The sequence below is a fragment of the Triticum urartu genome, chromosome 7A (genome assembly GCF_056163025.1).
Source record: "Triticum urartu cultivar PI428250 chromosome 7A, HENAU_Tu73, whole genome shotgun sequence".
NCBI lineage: Eukaryota > Viridiplantae > Streptophyta > Magnoliopsida > Poales > Poaceae > Triticum > Triticum urartu.
In genome coordinates, this window is record NC_141879.1 from 703,108,000 (window position 1) to 703,126,429 (window position 18,430).

At 44.1% G+C, this 18,430-nt stretch overlaps 1 long non-coding RNA gene across 1 annotated transcript; it reads right to left on the reverse strand.

The window, feature by feature from the left end:
- Positions 1-14,978: 14,978 nt before the first annotated feature.
- LOC125522178 (uncharacterized) lies at positions 14,979-16,866 on the reverse strand. The gene is made up of 2 exons (XR_007289656.2): positions 16,327-16,866; positions 14,979-16,245 (listed from the first exon to the last, which is right to left on the reverse strand). It is a non-coding gene; the product is annotated as an uncharacterized LOC125522178 (long non-coding RNA).
- Positions 16,867-18,430: the final 1,564 nt, after the last annotated feature.

Below are 18,430 nucleotides of genomic sequence, written 5' to 3' on the forward strand. Positions count from 1 at the left end.
AAACACTCCAAACAAAAGTTTGGTGGTGGCGTTACCCACCGTATAGGAAGTATTAGACCCAGACACGGCCACAATTATCGTGGTGCTCTGAAGTCAATTCCGCATTAATGTATTCACACTCAGTGTGTAACTCTTCATTGATTGAAAATATACATTACTTCGTGTGTTGCACATCTAAGCCATCAACATGCATAAGTGTTAGGATGTGTGCCTAATCACAGGACTTTCAAGGACTCCAAGATATTTAGCTCACACCGCAACTTGCAAAACCTTTTCTCATCCAAGGGCTTCGTGAAGATATCTGCCGATTGTTCTTCAGTGTTGACGTGAATGATATCAATATCTTCCTTCATGACATGATCTCTGATAAAGTGATGACGAATCTCAATGTGTGTTGTCTTCGAGTGCTGAACTGGGTTGCTGGCAATCTTGATGGTGCTTTCATTGTCGCAGTAGAGAGGTACTTATTTCAGATGGATGCCATAGCCCTTGAGTGTTTGCTTCATCCATAGAAGCTGAGCGCGGCAAGATCCAGCAACAATATATTCAGATTCAGTAGTGGAGAGCGATACACAGTTCTGCTTCTTTGAAGACCAACAGACAAGTGATCGTCCCAGAAAGTGACATGTGCCTGATGTAGACTTGCGATCCACCTTGTCACTAGCATAATCAGCATCCGAGAATCCAACTAGATCAAACTCTGAGCCCTTTGGATACCATAATCCTAGTGTTGGGGTGTAAGCCAAATATCGAAGAATTCGCTTCACAGCTAAGTGATGTGATTCCTTTGGTGCCGCTTGGAATCGGGCACACATGCGAACACTAAGCATTATATCTGGCCTAGATGCACATAAATAAAGTAAAGAAGCAATCATGGAGCGGTATACCTTTTGATCGAACTCTTTACCATTGGCGTCAGGACCCAGATGACTTTTGGTTGGCATTGGCGTCGTGTAACCTCTGCAGTCTTGCATTCCAAACTTCTTCAGGCAGTCTTTGAGATATTTCTCTTGAGATATGAAGATGTCGTTGCTTTGCTGACGAATTTGAAGACCAAGGAAGAACTTCAGCTCACCCATCATGGACATCTGATATTGCTCTTGCATCATGTGTCCAAACTCATCACTGTATTTCTGGTTAGTGCAGCCGAAGATAATGTCATCCACATATATTTGGCACACAAACAATTCACCATCATGCGTCTTTGTGAAGTGTGTGGGATCCAGGAAACCAGGTTTGAAGCCTTTGCTCTTCAGGAAGTCTTTGAGTGTGTCATACCAAGCATGAGGGGCATGTTTGAGGCCATACAGTGCCTTGTTAAGTTTGTATACCATATCAGGATGTTTTGGATCTTCAAAACCAGGTGGTTGTGCAACATACACTTCTTCAATCTTGCCATTTAGAAAGGCACTCTTCACATCCATTTGATACAGAAGGATGCTGTGATGATTTGCATAAGCTAGCAATATGCGAATGGCTTCAAGCCTAGCCACCGGATCAAATGTTTCATCGAAGTCAATCCCTTCTACTTGAGTGTATCCTTGAGCAACGAGACGAGCCTTGTTTCTGACAACTTGACCATGCTCATCTTGCTTGTTGAGATATATCAATTTGGTGCCAATGATATTGTGCTTACGAGGATCAGGACGCTTGACCAATTCCTATACATTGTTCAGCTTGAACTGTTGGAGCTCTTCTTGCATAGCTTGAATCCATTCAGGTTCCATGAAGGCTTCAGCAACTTTCTTGGGTTTTGATATTGAAACAAACGCAAAGTGCCCACAGAAATTTGCTAGCTGTGTTTCTTTTGAACAAGTGAGTGGACCAGGTGCATTGATGCTATCAATTATCTTCTCATTCTGTACTTCATTTGCAACACGAGGATGAACTGGACGAAGATTTTGCTCTTGCTGATCAATGTCATCATTTGGAGAATTGTCTTCAGGTTGATTAGGTGCAGAAATGATGAGTTCCTCTTTAGCCTGAGCCTCAGAAGGTATGATCTCTCCAGTTCCCATGAGCTTGATGGATTCACTGGGTGGAACTTCATCTAGCACATTGAGCCATTTGAAGGAAATATGCCCTAGAGGCAATAATAAAGTTATTATTTATTTCCTTATATCATGATAAATGTTTATTATTCATGCTAAAATGGTATTAACCGGAAACATGATACTTGTGTGAATACATAGACAAACAGAGTGTCACTAGTATGCCTCTACTTGATTAGCTCGTTGATCAAAGATGGTTATGTTTCCTAGCCATAGACATGAGTTGTCATTTGATTAACGGGATCACATCATTAGGAGAATGATGTGATTGACTTGACCCATTCCATTAGCTTAGCACTTGATCGTTTAGTATTCTGCTATTGCTTTCTTCATGACTTATACATGTTCCTATGACTATGAGATTATGCAACTCCCGTTTACCGGAGGAACACTTTGTGTGCTACCAAACGTCACAACGTAACTGGGTGATTATAAAGGTGCTCTACAGGTGTCTCCAAAGGTACTTGTTGGGTTGGCGTATTTTGAGATTAGGATTTGTCACTCCGATTGTCAGAGAGGTATCTCTGGGCCCACTCGATAATGGACATCACTGTAAGCCTTGCAAGCATTGTAACTAATGAGTTAGTTGTGGGATGATGTATTACAGAACGAGTAAAGAGACTTGCCGGTAACGAGATTGAACTTGGTATTGAGATACCGACGATCAAATCTCGGGCAAGTAACATACCGATGACAAAGGGAACAACGTATGTTGTTATGCGGTTTGACCGATAAAGATCTTCGCAAAATATGTAGGAGCAAATATGAGCATCCAGGTTCTTCTATTGGTTATTGACCGGAGACATGTCTCGGTCATGTCTACATAGTTCTCGAACCCGTAGGGTCCGCACGCTTAAAGTTAGATGACGATCGGTATTATGAGTTTTGTGTTTTGATGTACCGAAGGTAGTTCAGAGTCCCAGATATGATCACGGACATGACGAGGAGTCGCGAAATGGTCGAGACATAAAGATCGATATATTGAACGACTATGTTCGGACACCGGAATGGTTTCGGGGAGTTTCGGACATATACCGGAGTACCGGGGGGTTACCGGAACCCCCCGAGAGTTTAATGGGCCAAGATGGGCCTTAGTGGAGAAGAGGAGGAGCGTCTAGGGCTGGCCGCACGCCCCCTCCCCCTCTAGTCCAAATTGGACAAGGAGGGGGGCGGCGCCCCCTTTCCTTCCCCCTCTCTCCTTCCCTTCCTTTCCCCCTCCTACTCCAACTAGGAAAAGAGGGAGTCCTACTCTCCCTGGCGCGCCCTCCTCCTGGCCGCCGGCCTCCTCCCCCTGATCCTTTATATACGGGGGCAGGGGGGCACCTCTAGACACACAAGTTGATCTGTTGATCTATTCCAGCCATGAGCGGTGCCCCCTCCACCATATTCCACCTCGGTCATATCGTAGTGGTGCTTAGGCGAAGCCCTGCGTCGGTAGCAACATCATCACTGTCACCACGCCGTCGTGCTGCCGGGACTCTCCCGTGAAGCTCTGCTGGATCGGAGTTCGCGGGACGTCATCGAGCTGAACGTGTGCTGAACACGGAGGTGAGGTACGTTCGGTACTTGGATCGGTCGGATCATGAAGACGTACAACTACATCAACCGCGTTGTGCTAACGCATCCGCTTTCGGTCTACGAGGGTATGTGGATAATACACTCCCCTCTCGTTGCTATGCATCACCATGATCCTGTGTGTGCATAGGAATTTTTTATGAAATTACTACGTTCCCCAACACCGTTAGTCTCATCGAATCGCACTTCCACAGTTTCAACCACTTTATAGTGAAAGAGGTTGAAGACTCTGTAGGAGTGCGAATTATTTCCGTAACCAAGCATAAAACCTTCATGTGCTTTCGATGCAAATTTTTAAGTGTGATGTGGATCCTTGATCCAGCACCTAGCACCAAATACTCTGAAGTAACTGACATTTAGCTTCTTACCAGTAAGGAGTTCATAGGATGTCTTCTTCAGAAGCTTGTGAAGATAAACATGGTTGATGACATGACATGCAGTATCAATGGCTTCAGGCCAAAACTTTCTTGGAGTCTTGTATTCATCAAGCATCGTCCGAGCCATCTCAATGAGTGTTCTGTTCTTGCGCTCCATGATGCCATTCTGCTGCGGAGTGTACGGAGCGGAGAACTCATGAGTGATTCCTAGCATAGCAAGATAAGTGTCGAGGCCTGTGTTCTTGAACTATGTGCCATTGTCACTCCTGATGTGCTTGATCTTGATGTCATAGTTTGTCATGGCACGATTTGCAAAGCCTTTGAAGACATCCTGCACTTCATTCTTGTAAAAGATTATATGCACCCATGTATATCTTGAGTAATCATCAACTATGACGAAACCATAGAGGAAAGCAGTAGTAGTGAGAGTTGAGTAGTGAGTAGGTCCAAAGAGATCCATGTGAGGCAGCTCGAAGGGTTGAGATGTCGTCATGATTGTCTTCGAGGGATGCTTGGCCCTCGTCATCTTTCCAGCTTCGCAAGCACCGCACATATGATCCTTCTTGAACTTGACGCCCTCGATGCCTATGACGTGCTTCTTCTTTGCAAGAGTGTGCAAGTTCCTCATGCCAGCATGCCCTAGCCTCTGATGCCAGAGCCAGCACTCTGAAGCTTTTGCTAGAAGACATACAGCCAACTGCGGTCCTGCTAAGAAATCTACCATGTATAAATCACCTTTTCGATACCCTTCAAAGACTAGAGACTTGTCAGATTTCATTAGAAAAGGCAACGATATTTTCCAAATATCACAATCATGTTCAAATCACAAAGCATTGAGACAGACATTAAGTTGAAACCAAGGGATTCAACAAGCATCACTGTATCCATGTGCTAATCCTTTGAGATTGCAACTCTACCTAGACCCAATACCTTGCTTTTACCAGTGTTAGCAAATGTGATGTGACTCTTGTCGGATGGACGTAATGTTGAGTCCATGAGAAGACTTCGGTCACCAGTCATGTGATTAGTGCATCCACTATCCATAATCCATTCAGAAGCATGAGGTGTCAGAACCTACAATACAGATTGTGAAGCATAAACATTTGACGCACAAGAGGATTATCAAAGCTCAGATCAAGGTTAGGACTGATAGGATGATTGGCAAGCGATTCAGGAACAAAATACATAGTAAGACCATTTGGGCATTTAATCTTGCACCCCACAAGATGTTTTAGGTCCCCAGCAAAAGCATCGGACGCCTTTGATTTCCAGCTGGAGACCTTTCCCTGCAAAATAAAGTTAATTTTTCTTAACCACCCACATTTTCAGGGGTGGATTAGAAGCAATGAGTCTAAGTGCAGCATCTGAGAACTTCGGCTTTGGAGCCCTAGCAAATAGCATCGTAGGAGGTGAATAGTACTCGTATGAATAAGCAAAATAGTTCTTAGTCTTATGAACATAGCGGTTTGATGATACACGCTCATATTCATAAGTTTGAGTATAATTTCCCTGAAAAACATTGGCATTAGGGTGACTCAGGTGAGTCCTCTGTCTGGATGAAGCCTTTGAGCCATATGAAGCATTTGGTCTGGGGTTTGTCTTCTTCACTTGTGGTGTCATGATGATATTCACAGGAAGATTCTCAAGACACTTTTTGGGCACCCAGATCTTCTTCATAGGTGGTCCATTCCTGCAGTTAGTACCGATATCATCATAGGTGGTCCATTCCTGCAGTTAGTACCGATATTAGCACAAGTGAAGCCAGATAAGGTGGATGGATCCATTGAAGGTCCATTTGCAGCAACCCATGTGGTTTTGGGGTACTGCTCAGGCTTCCAGTAAGAACCATCAACATTCATTTTCCTCTCGAACCCAACACCCTCTTTTCTAGGATTTCGGTTCAGAATATGCTTTTTGAGGACATCACATAATGTCTGATGCCCTTTGAGACTTTTATACATCCCAGTCTCAAGCAATGTCTTCAACCTAGCATTTTCATCAGCAATACTAGTGCGATTCTTAGCAGAGGGGTTAGTAACCACATTAGCAGTTGAAGATATTGTGACAGTGGCAGCAATAGAACATTCAGCAACAAAAGTAGTGTTGTCACACTCAAGGCATTTTAGACATGGTGGTTCAAATCCTTCCTGAGCGGGACTGATCTGTTGAGCGCGAAGTGACTCGTTCTCTTTTTGAAGATCTTCATGAACTGCTCTCAATTTCTCAAGTTCTTTCTTCCTTTGAAGATAATCATAGGAAAGCTTTTCATGAGTTGTTGAGAGTGTTTCATGACGACTTTCAAGTTCCTCATACTTAACATGAATATTTTTTATGTCTTCAATTAAGGACTAAGATTGGGTCATTTCCGTGTCCAACAGGTCATCGCTTTTGTCTATCAGTTTTTGAATATGTTCCATAGCTTTCTGTTGTTCAGTTGCAATTTTAGCAAGTGTTTTGTAGCTGGGTTTGGATTCACAATCAGAGTCATCTTCACTTGATGTTTGAAAGTAAGCATCGCGTGAGTTTACCTTGGCACCACGTGCCATGAAGCAGTAGGTGGGAGCGGAGTCGTCCTTGTTATTAGTATCAGCGTTGGTGACGGAGCCATTGTCTTCAGTGTTGAAGATGGACTTGGCAACGTAGGCTGTGGCTAGAGCCAGACTTGCAACGCCAGGGTCGGACTCCTCCTCAGACTCCACCTCCGCCTCCTCAGAAGCAGACTCCTCCTCTAAATCCATCTCCTTGCCAACAAAAGCACGAGCCTTGCCAGATGAGCTCTTCTTATGAGATGAAGACTTGGATGAGGACTTGGAAGAAGACTTTGAAGATTTCTTCTTCTTCCTGTCATCAGAATCATATTCCTTGCTCTTCTTCTTCTTCTTCTCATTGTCACACTGTGGACACTCAGAGATATAGTGTCCAGGTTTCTTGCACTTGTGACATGTTCTCTTCTTGTAGTCATGAGTGCAAGCTTCATCATTTCTTGAGCTGGATCGTGAAGACTTTCTGAAGCCCTTCTTTTTAGTGAACTTCTGAACTTCTTCACAAGCATAGCAAGTTCCTTTCCAATGTCTTCAGGATTATCAGAACTGCAGTGAGATTCTTCTTCAGAAGAGGAAGCAGTTTTTGCCTTCAAAGCGCGAGTACGTCCATAGTTGGGACCATAGATGTCTATTTTCTCAAATAGCTGAAACTCATCTGTGTTGAACCTCTCAAGTATGTCAGACGGATCGAGTGTCTTGAAGTCAGGGCGTTCTTGAATCATCAGGGCTAGTGTATCAAACGAGCTGTCAAGGGATCTCAGGAGTGTCTTGAGGATTTCATGCTTGGTGATCTCACTAGCGCCAAGTGCATGAAGCTCATTGGTGATATCACTGAGGTGAACAAACATGAGCTGGACATTCTCATTGTCATTTCTCTTGAAGCGGTTGAAGAGGTTGCAAAGGACACTGATCTTTTGATCTCTCTGGGTTGAGACGCCTTCGTTGACCTTGGAGAGCCAGTCCCAGACTAGCTTCGAAATTTCCAGAGCACTCACACGGCCATACTGTCCTTTGGTCAGATGACTGCAGATGATGTTCTTCGCAGTAGAATCCAGTTGAATGAACTTCTTGACATCAGCAAGAGTGACGCCTTCACCGCCCTTGGGAACGCTGTTCTTGACGACATACCAAAGATCAACATCAATGGCTTCAAGATGCATGCGCATCTTATTCTTCTAGTAGGGGTAATCAGTGCCATCGAAGACAGGGCACGCAGCGGAGACTTTGATTATCCCTGCAGTCAACATAGCTAAAACTCCAGGTGGTTAAACCGAATCACACAGAATAAGGGAGTACCTCGCTCTAATACCAATTGAAAGTGCTAGTTATCGACTAGAGGGGGGTGAATAGGCGATTTTTATGAAAGTCTTCAAAACATGGAAGTTTCAAAGACAAACGATATAAATGAACCTATTAACATGCAACGGAAGGTAGACTACACTAGGCAAGCCATATTCAATTATTCAATGAAGTGAAAGCACGAAGACTAATAGCAGCTAGGTAGAAAGGATCAGGATGGAAGACAGTATGAAGCCAAACAACAATAGTCGTCACACAGTGAAGATAACAGATAATGCAAGCAGGCAATGACTTCACGAAGACAAACTATAAGTAAAGAGAGGGAGAAGATAGAACCAGTCACTTGGTGAGGACAAGGATTTGTTGGACTAGTTCCAGTTGCTGTCATAACTGTACGTCTGGTTAGGGAGGCTGAGATTCAACTCAGAAGACCGCGTCTTCACCTTATTCCCCTTGAGCTAAGGACACCTAGTCCTCGCCCAATCACTCTGGTAAGTCTTCAAGGTAGACTTCGAAACCTTCACAGACTTCGTTCACCGGCAATCCACAATGACTCTTGGATGCTCAGAACGCGATGCCTAACTGGCTGGAGGATTCACAGTCCTCAAGTGTAACAAGTCTTCAAGCCACGTGGACAGTAAGACTTCAGTAATGCCTAACACTCTTTGGCTCTGGGTGTTTTGGGCTTTGTCCTCGCAAGGATTTCTCTCTCTCAAAAGCTTCGGAGGTGGGTTGCTCTCAAACGACAAAAGCCGTGCACTAACTCTGAGCAGCCACCAATTTATGGTGTAGGGGTGGGCTATTTATAGCCACTAGGCAACCCGACCTGATTTGTCCGAAATGACCCTGAGTCACTAAGGAACTGACATGTGTTCCAACGGTCAGATTTCAAACACATACGGCAGCTTGACTTGGGCTACAAGTAAAGCTGACTTATCCAGCTCTGGACAAGATTTGCTCTCAGTGTCTTCGCTCAAAGACATAGGATTTGGTTGAGCATCACTTCAGTCACTCTGACTTTGTTCACTTGGACCCCACTTAATAGTACAGTGCTTCATATGACTCAACAAAGAAGAAAAGGAAACTACAAACAACTATGTCTTCGCACTCCATAGTCTTCACGTGAATGTCTTCTTGAGTCATAAACTTCAACGTGATTGTCTTCACATACCACCATTGTCTTCAATGTTTCCATACATTTTTATGGGTCATCTCCGATAGGTAAACCGAATCAATGAGGGACTACTACCTGTGTTATCCTGCAATTCTCACAAACACATTAGTCCCTCAACCAGGTTTGTTGTCAATACTCCAAAGCCAACTAGGGGTGGCACTAGATGCACTTACACCGACTTACCGGGCACCACAACGTGAAAAACGGTGTTGGACGGCTTAAGATTTTTGTCGATTAATCCCATGCGACGGAAGGTTTCGTAGTAATGTATATTAATGCTGCTGCCCCCATCCATGAGCACCTTAGTAAATTTATAGCCCCCAACCTGAGGCGCCACCACTAGAGCCAGGTGACCGGATTGTCAACCCGGGGCGGGTGATCCTCACGGCTCCATACTATAGGCCGTTAATCATGGCACTCCCCAAGCTCTAGAGGTCACACCTACCTCTACCGAAGTCGTCGGGTAAACCGGCGCATGCTGATGAGCCGCCGGCTGAGCCGCCAGCTCAGCCTCCTGAGGCGGTCTACCCGGATCCACAAAATTCTAGGCATTGGCCCCATTGCGCGCCGGGTCATGCCCACGAGGCTGATTACGACACTGCTCAGTACTTGAAACTGCTGGCGAGTCAATGTGCCTGCTGTAGCTCCGGCTTGGACGAGGGGTCATATGAATCCATCACAACTATAAGAATAAGCCTGCTGTTGTACCAGTGCTGTTTGAAGAAGTTCCCTAGCCCTTCGAGTTTCAACCTCCGTCAGAGTCTCGCCCTTGACTGGCAGAGCCGTCAATCGCGTAGCTACAGCAATCATATTGTCCAAAGGGTTGGAATAATGACCCGGAGGCGTTTCCACATGCTAAGGTGGGGTGCTATTCATATGCGGAGAACCTGTCACGCGCGGCTGAACCGGCGCTCTACCCCTTGGCGCTTCAGCCACCTGGTTTATTACCGGCGGGTTACTAGCCCCTGTTCCAAATGTGTTGAAGAGGTTCCTTGACTCATAAACCAAGGGCAGACGACTCCGGTTTTTTCTTCTCCAGACCTCGTTTGCAGCGTTCTGATCCACCATGAGCCGGTATGAATCCGCTTGAATCCGCTGTACTTGGGCGTTCAAAACGGCGTGTTCTGCAATCATCCTACCGTTCTCCTCTGCCAGCTCTTCCTTGGCTTGTGCTATCTCATCACACAGTTTAGCCACATCCACCTTATGTTGTTCCTAGTTGTCCGGGGTTACCTCTACCTCCATCAGAGTCGCCAGAGTCTCCAACAGATCTGACAAGACTTGAGCCAGCGGGCGTGCTGATCCACCAGCACCTGCTGCTGTTACTGCCGCTGCGCTGGAAGTCATGGCCGAAGAGGATGTCGAACCGAGAATCGGCTGGGTGCTAGCCATGAAGATCGCTACCCTGTTCGGCGGCTCGCGAGGGTCCGGAATACTATCACCATAAGAATGAAGAGAACCGAAGATATTGTAAAACTATCTCACCACCAATGTTTTAGTTGAGAACAAGTTGAGAAATAAGATGGGTGATAGTCTTTTGGATAATTGCCAAGTCACATATATTATGCTGGATGTTTTTTCTATGGTGAATGAAGATGATTTAATTGATACTTTCATGGTTAACTGCTCAAGGTATGTACTGTATGTAGGCTTCTTTTATGCAAAACTGAGACTTGAATGAGAATTTTAGTGTGCTTTTAAGATCGTATTTATCTATTTCTGTGAAATCTGCAATTAGTTAAAATGTTTACATGGCATAGTTGTTGTCAAAAAAAATGGAGACGGACCACCCCGGTGTCAAATGCTAGCTCCGCCACTGACCATCGCCCCAGCCAACCAGATTGATGGATGCAAAGAGTAAGGATTCCCACCCCAAACCGCCAGCCCCTGCTGTTTCAGCCAGCACCCTTCCTCGTCGCTGGGGCTCGGAATGGCAAGCATCGATGTTAAACTTAACGAGGACAACAATATCAAATGTCAATACAAAAATTGATAATGGATGCGAAAATAGGAACAAAAAAACTGAACAATAGCAACAGTAGGAAACTGCTTTTAAACTGGTTCAATAAAAAGATTTGACGTCATCTTACTTTCCAAGGTCCACAAAAAGAACCAGACATAGTAACGCCAGGTTCACTTTTCAAGCTACAGGCCCGCAATGTACAGAAGAGTACATACGACTTGATTTTTGCCATGAGACCGCAACCATTCACGATTGCCAATAAAGATATTCTTAAAATCAAGAAGCAATCAAAAGCTGTTCAGGAAAATCAAGTTGTTTTTTGGAATACTCACTGGTCCAATTACTATAATCAGACAAAAGAAGTATCAGACAGGTATCATAACAAACACATGGCGCACAAGGAATAGTTCATAAAATGAAGGTAAATTTTGGAGTATTGCTTGAATGGCTCAGATTTACCACACCATGAAACACCGAAGTTGGAAAATGCTTCAGACAGTACAACAACAACAACAACAACAACAACAACAACAACAAAGCCTTTCAGTCCCAGACAAGTTGGGATGGGCTACAGTTGACAACAACAACAACAACAAAGCCTTTCAGTCCCAGACAAGTTGGGATGGGCTACAGTTGAAACCCATACGATCTGGACACATGGATAGCTAACTTCCATGCACCTCTGTCCATGGCAAGAAAAACTCTCTTTCTTCACCCAGCAACAAATAGCCGCAACTGGTAACTTGCTGCAGAGCAAGGCCTCCTAGTTTAACGACTAATTGTCTAGCTGAGCAAAGTTGAATGGAACCAACCTAGGAGATGTAAAAACATATCCATCTCAGGATATGGTGAAAGATCTCCAGCACCCCAAAGGGCGCAAGAATCATCATAGCCATTCAGTAAGGAATAGAACTCATCAACACACAATGGAAACAAATATGCTGTGTCCAGAAGTTAATTCAGAACATTGTACTGATGGTAACATTACTACATGAAAAAAGCAATTGACATTTGTTCACTTCAGATAAAAGGAGTCACTGCAAGCAAAATTAGAACAGGATAACATAAATTTTCATGTTTGAACCAAAAGAAGAACATAAACTTGCAAACCAGGTTATCACAGCACAGCATCAACCAAAAGGGGTCCTTTACTCCAAACAGACAACAGGAAGTGCTGCTCGCTTGTTTATCCCATGAAAAATGGGGTTCCAATGCTAAATAATCAGGCATGTGACATTGGACAGTGGCAATACTATTCCACCATGAAACCAAACACATCGGTCCAACCTTTGGCAAAACGAAAACAAAACCAAAGCAAGAACACTGAATAAATTTGAAAATATATAAGATATAAGAGAAGGGGGACAATGGTTAAAGTACAAATCCCAAAGGACCCAAGCAAAAGCTCCAAGAGCACCTTCAGTCATGATTAGACAAAATATAAGACCTTTTTAAACAAACTAATGCAGCTGACAGGACACTCTCATTTTAAACAACCTGTGTGGAATCAGTTCCTCGCTAATGCATCAAAATGTAATTCAAATAATCAATGTGGCAATTTGACAGTAGCAGCTTAAAAAGAGACTAATAACCAGTAAAATAAATGCTGCACTGACCAAAATAAAACTAACGCAATATGAGCTTCAATTTTTAAGAAAAGACAGATATCGCTGATCATAACTCAGTCTTTGAAGAAGCATCTGGCAGGACAAGACAAGCAAGACAACAGTTTCTCGTTAACCACATGAATAGAAGTGCCAATGGCTACAAACATTGGAGAAAAAAGTACAATCATGACCACTCACGATTGCCAATAAGATATACTTTAAAAAAAGGCTGTTCAAGAAACCAAACTGTTTTCTGGAGTATATTTCAGAAGTACCCACAGATAAAATTGCTATAATCAAGCAGAAGTACAACTGTTAGACTCAGGTACCATAACAAATACACGAGGAATCCTCTATTTCTAAATAGCTACAACCCACTAGCTAATTTTTCCTAACATGCAGCCATGCCACATCAGCACCTATGCATGTCAATCACGAAGCATAAGTTACATTTATTTACATGCATTCCACGATCTAATTTTTCTAAGCATGCAACAATGCCACCTAAGGACCTATGCATGTCAATTATAAGTTACACCTTTTGCATTAATTTAACCATGCGACCGTGCCACATTAGCAAGCCATACATGTCGATGGCGTTGATAAGTTATATTTTTTGAATTGTACATGTCGATGTCGTTGATAAGTTACATTTTTTTTAATTGACTTTTACATTGTCATATACGGCATATGTGGTGGATACTTGAAGCATACCTACATAGTTCATGATTTGCAATTTTTTTATAGGAATAACATGGCATGTTGTTAACTACACAATGTAAATCAAGAATACTATTATTATCTTGCATTAGTTTAGTTGTTTTCTAGCACCTATTAATACAATTATTTTAACGAGGTTCCCGCGGCAACACACGGGGCATCGTCTAGTAGTTCACAAAATCCTGGGAAAATTCTGGGGAGTACTACTTGAATGAATGGCTCAGATTTACCCGACCATGAATCATGGAAGTTGACAATGCTTAAGGTAGTACCATAAGTAATAAAACCTCTCTCTCTCTCCGCCCAGCAACAAATAGCCACAACTGGTAACATGCCGCAGAGCAAGGCCTCCTAGTTTAACGACTAACTGTCTAACTGGGCAAAGTTGAATGGAACCAACCTAGAGACGTGAAAGACACCAAGGGGCAGAAATCATCATAGCCATTCAGAAAAGAATAATTATAACCAACACAAATGGAAACAAATATGCTGTGTTCAGAAGTTAATTTGGAAGACTGCACTGATGGCCGTATTACTTGCAACGAAAGAAAAATTGGCATTTGTTACTTCAAATAAAAGGAGTCACGGCAAGCCAAATAAAAACAGGATAACGTGAACTTTCTTTTTTGAACCAGAAGAAAGACATCAAAAGGGTTAGTGCTGCAGATTACACTGAACATAATGTATACCAAAATTAGAATGGTAGGTTCAGAACTAAATAAATATATCTGAATACATTAATAGACCAAATGTAATTATTACTATTGCTGATGCTTGCAGTGCCGTAGTGCAGCAAATGCGTGAATGCAAGACCTTCCGCAAAATAAAATGCAGTTACGACTAAATGGGAATGCTGAGAGAAGAAACAGAACATGCATAGCAAAGGACATACAGTTGCAAATAATAGAATAGTTTGATGAAAAGATGTGAAACCCTCTGCCTCTTTCTAGGGCCCTCACAACACAATTTTTTTTATTCAAACAAAGTAGTCCTTAATGATGCATCGTTATTTCAAAGCATTCTTCTGTAAGCAACCACACTGTTAAGTGGATTCTTAATTCAAATGTTTAACAGTAATTGTTAGCCGCTAAACCAGTTACTTGTTGTGATATAAGCACTCCTAGTTTAGCACCAACTAAATCAATTCAGGTGTTAGATAGAAGCACTAACAGGGAAGCTATATCATCACAGCCATTCATGAACATGACATGAAGGAAACAATAATCTTGACATCTGAACTTGCCCTATATGACCCTTAAGAAGAAAACCAGTAAATAAATGAGTGCCCAAAAGTACAAACTGATAACTAGATAAATAGAACAGTAGCAAAATGGAATTATCGAAAGTCAAATGGCAATTCAAACAACCAAACTGATACAGTACCAAATAAGATAATTTCAAAAAATACCCAAGGGCAGCATTATTATCACAGCCATTCAAGGAAAAATTAAGAACAGAAAACAAAAGGCCCAGATGCACCAAACTGGTTCGCTCCATGGACAACAAAATCATGGGAAGGCAAAGCGAACACCACGAGAGGTGATCAGTGCGTAGTTATTCCTAATTAGATGGCCCAATGCCACAACCATGACAATTCATCAATTTGAAACATAAAAAGGCGATAGGGATAAATAGATGTGTACACAGTATTAGTTGCATTGAGATTTGAGAGGGCTCAGATTCGCCTTTGATAGATCATACAACCTAGCTCCATCTTCTTTCACCAGATCAACCCCACCACTGAGGTCGAGCTCCTCTGGTTATCACTCAGCAGAATGACCATCCAAGACAGAGACATCAATATTCAGTGAGAATGATAAGGTGCCAAAAGAGGGGAGAGTAGGTTTTTGAAGCCCACAGCTCCTCGAATAATCGAAGACAAGTTTATGTCAGCCATGTTTTATCATCATCGCCCCAAATAGATAGATAGATAGATAGATAGATGGATCAATGGATGGATAGATTATTAACCATGCTCTCAGGAGCTGCTCATGCCTGGCATCAGCCAACCAAACCTCCGGCTCGGACGATGCATCAGACTACACTGTATGGTTGCCAGCTCACGACACAACCGAATCCAAGGCAATGGAATGGCGGTGGCTGGCGGCACCATAGCGTCAGTCCACCCAGACCATGGGTCAACGAGTAGGCAATGACAGCTTGACTGATTTGTTTTAGGATATATATAATTATATATATATATGAGAGAGAGAGAGAGAGGAGGAGGAGGATTCATACCGAATCCAAAACAAAACGCAACTGAACAGTGAAAATTCAGTGTATGTAGCGTAGCAAAAGAGGGCTCAGCTTTGTCATTCATCTTCAAACCCAACACCCACATCTCTTGCTCCATGACCTACCCATCACAGTGTAAGAGAACTGCCCTGGTTGTCACTCATCAGAACGACCGTCCAAGGCACAGATCATCCAACATCAGCGACAAATTGAGCAGGCTGCAACAGAGGTAAGGGTGGGCTCTAAGTGCAACTCCAACGCTGACACCTACTTTTTCAGGTCTGTTTAGTCCCACAAGCCAAGGCTGTCTTGATTGCTCAAGACATGATTATTTCAGCCACAGTCATCATCATCGTCGTCCTCGTCATCGCCCCTCTTTTTGGTCCAAAAATGAGGTTGCCTCTGCACACCAAGCAACATGACCATGATACCCCATTACATGTGTACACACATCCAGCCATCAAGCTCAGGAGCTGCTCATGCCTGGAGTCGATCGACCAAACCCCCCGGTGCGGACGGCACGTCAGACAAACAACGTACGGTTCCCAGCCAACGCCACACCCGAACCCAGGGCAATGGAACGGCGGTCGCTGGCAGCACCGCAGCGGTGTAGAACTGACGCGTCAACCGGACGATTGGCCAGCGATCCGGCAACGAGAGCTCGCCTGATTCGGCTTAGGGTTTGGGTTCAGGGGTGTGAACTGCGCGCACGCAGAGTGGGCGAGTGAGTGTGGGGCTCAGTCTCGGAGAGAGAGAGAGAGAGAGAGAGACGGGGATCGTACCGGATCCAAAGCAACATCCAGCCAAGCTGCGAGAAATCCATCGACGGTGGCTCAGATCCCGCGCCGGCCCGACCATGCCCTCGACCGGAACGCATCACGGGCCCCGCCGCTCGGTCCGCGGACGCCTCCCGCACCGGCGGCAGCCCCGAGGGGCCTCCAAGCCGATGCGCGATCCGGCGCGGCGGGAGGGGCTGGCCCCGAGGAGCGGCAACCCGCCGCGTCCGGAGGACGGGAGCCTGGCCGGCGCCGGCGGGTCCATCCATCATCGCCGCCGTTTGGGGAGGGACGCGGTCCCGGCCGACGAGGTCATCGGCCACGGCGAGCGAGACGGGCACGGCGGCGGGATTCGGTCAGATCCGATCCGATCCGATTAGTTTAGAGCGGTCGCCTCCGCCGCCGCACGCAGCCATGCCGCCGGTGGCCTCTCGCGCCCCGACTGATTCGAGTTTTTTTTTTTGAGAGAGAGAGAAGAGAGAGTAGCTAGCTAGGGTTCGTCGCCGACGGGAGAAGAGATGCATCCAGCGATAAGTTTCTAATGAAAATGAAAAGGGCCATTTAGGACGAATAATAAGAAGGCCGAGGGAGAATGGGAGCCCAACTAACTATGTCGATCGTTTCCTTTGTGAAAAGGCCGGTCCATGCACATGTAGCATAGCGTGCGATTTGGTCGGGAGCTCCCTTTTTTCCTTTTCAACTGTGTAACACGGTTTTGTTTGCTTTTCATTTTTTGTGTTTCTTTTCCTGTTTTCCTCTTTTCCTTTCCTGCTTATTTTTCTTTTTCTTTTCCTGTTTTCCAAATTCATATACATTTTCTATAATTTGTGAACTTTTCTTAAAATTTGATGAGATTTTTCAAAATTTACAACTTATTTTCAAACTCGTGAACTTTTTCCCTAAATTTCATGAGTTTTTATTCATGAGCATTTTTAAAAATTGCAAAAAAATTAACAAATTCATAAAAAAAATCTTGATTTTTGAACTTTTACATAAAGTCAACCAGTCGTGCTATCAACGGTCGTTTCCTTTTTTTAGGAAAAAACAAACCAGCGAGCTGGCACTTGGTGAGCGACCATTGGTAGCTGTGCCGGCCCATAGCACATGCGTTTGAGTGCTAGCTAGGGTTGCTAGCACAACAGGTGCTACTTAGGAGGTCTCGAATGGGAGTGGGGTAGGGGAAAGGAGGATAAGGGTGCAGGGAAATGGAAGTGGCGACTATTAGGCTGGTCATAGTGGGGAGTAACTTATACTAGTGTCATGCATATGACACTAGTCTAAGTTACTACCTCCATAGTGCAAAGTATCTTAGTAGTAGTGTCATAGATTGTTTCATTTATTGCCTTATAAACTCATTTTACCTCGGGAAACGCTATGTTACAGTAACATATTATGTTACTCCAAACACCTCTCTCCTCATTAAATGCTTGCCACATAAGCAAAATTGTCTTGGGGTGTGTTAAGTTACTACCTAAGTTACCCCCACTATGGCTAGCCTTAGGCCCATCCAGGACCACTATATAGAATTTTAGTACATTTGGTTGCTTGAGTTGCATCAGATTTTTGGCAAGCACGAACCTTGAAGTATCTATGGGCCTGGTTTTGAAGGAACATTCGGATGAGGGGGCAACTAATAAAGGGGTATCCCATAGAGGGCTCCCGCATGGGTTAGTTTTTTTGCCTGGGAATGCGCCAAGTGGTGCGCCCAGTACCCAACATGTGTCATGCGCCGGCGTACCCCTGTGATTTTGGTTTTCTCCTTTTCTGTATGCATTTCATGCTTTTATTTAGGTTTAGTTTTTTTCGCCTTTCGGTTATTGATTGTTTTTCATGGGTTTGCGGATTTTTTTTTTGAAGCAATGCTTTTTTGCTGCAAGGACGAGCACATCACGTGCTTCCACAAGAAGCGAAACTATGCTCCTCAAAAGAGGAAAAGCATAGTTTTATTTTTTGAAAAATAATAACACAACTGTGCCTCCCCAAAAGAAAAAAAAGCATAGCATATGCATTCATGAGAAACACAGACGTGCTTCCCGAAAAAGAAAAGCTCATCTCAACTTGGAAGTTGACGTGGTGAGAGGCCCCTTAGCCAGGACACCATCAAACTTGT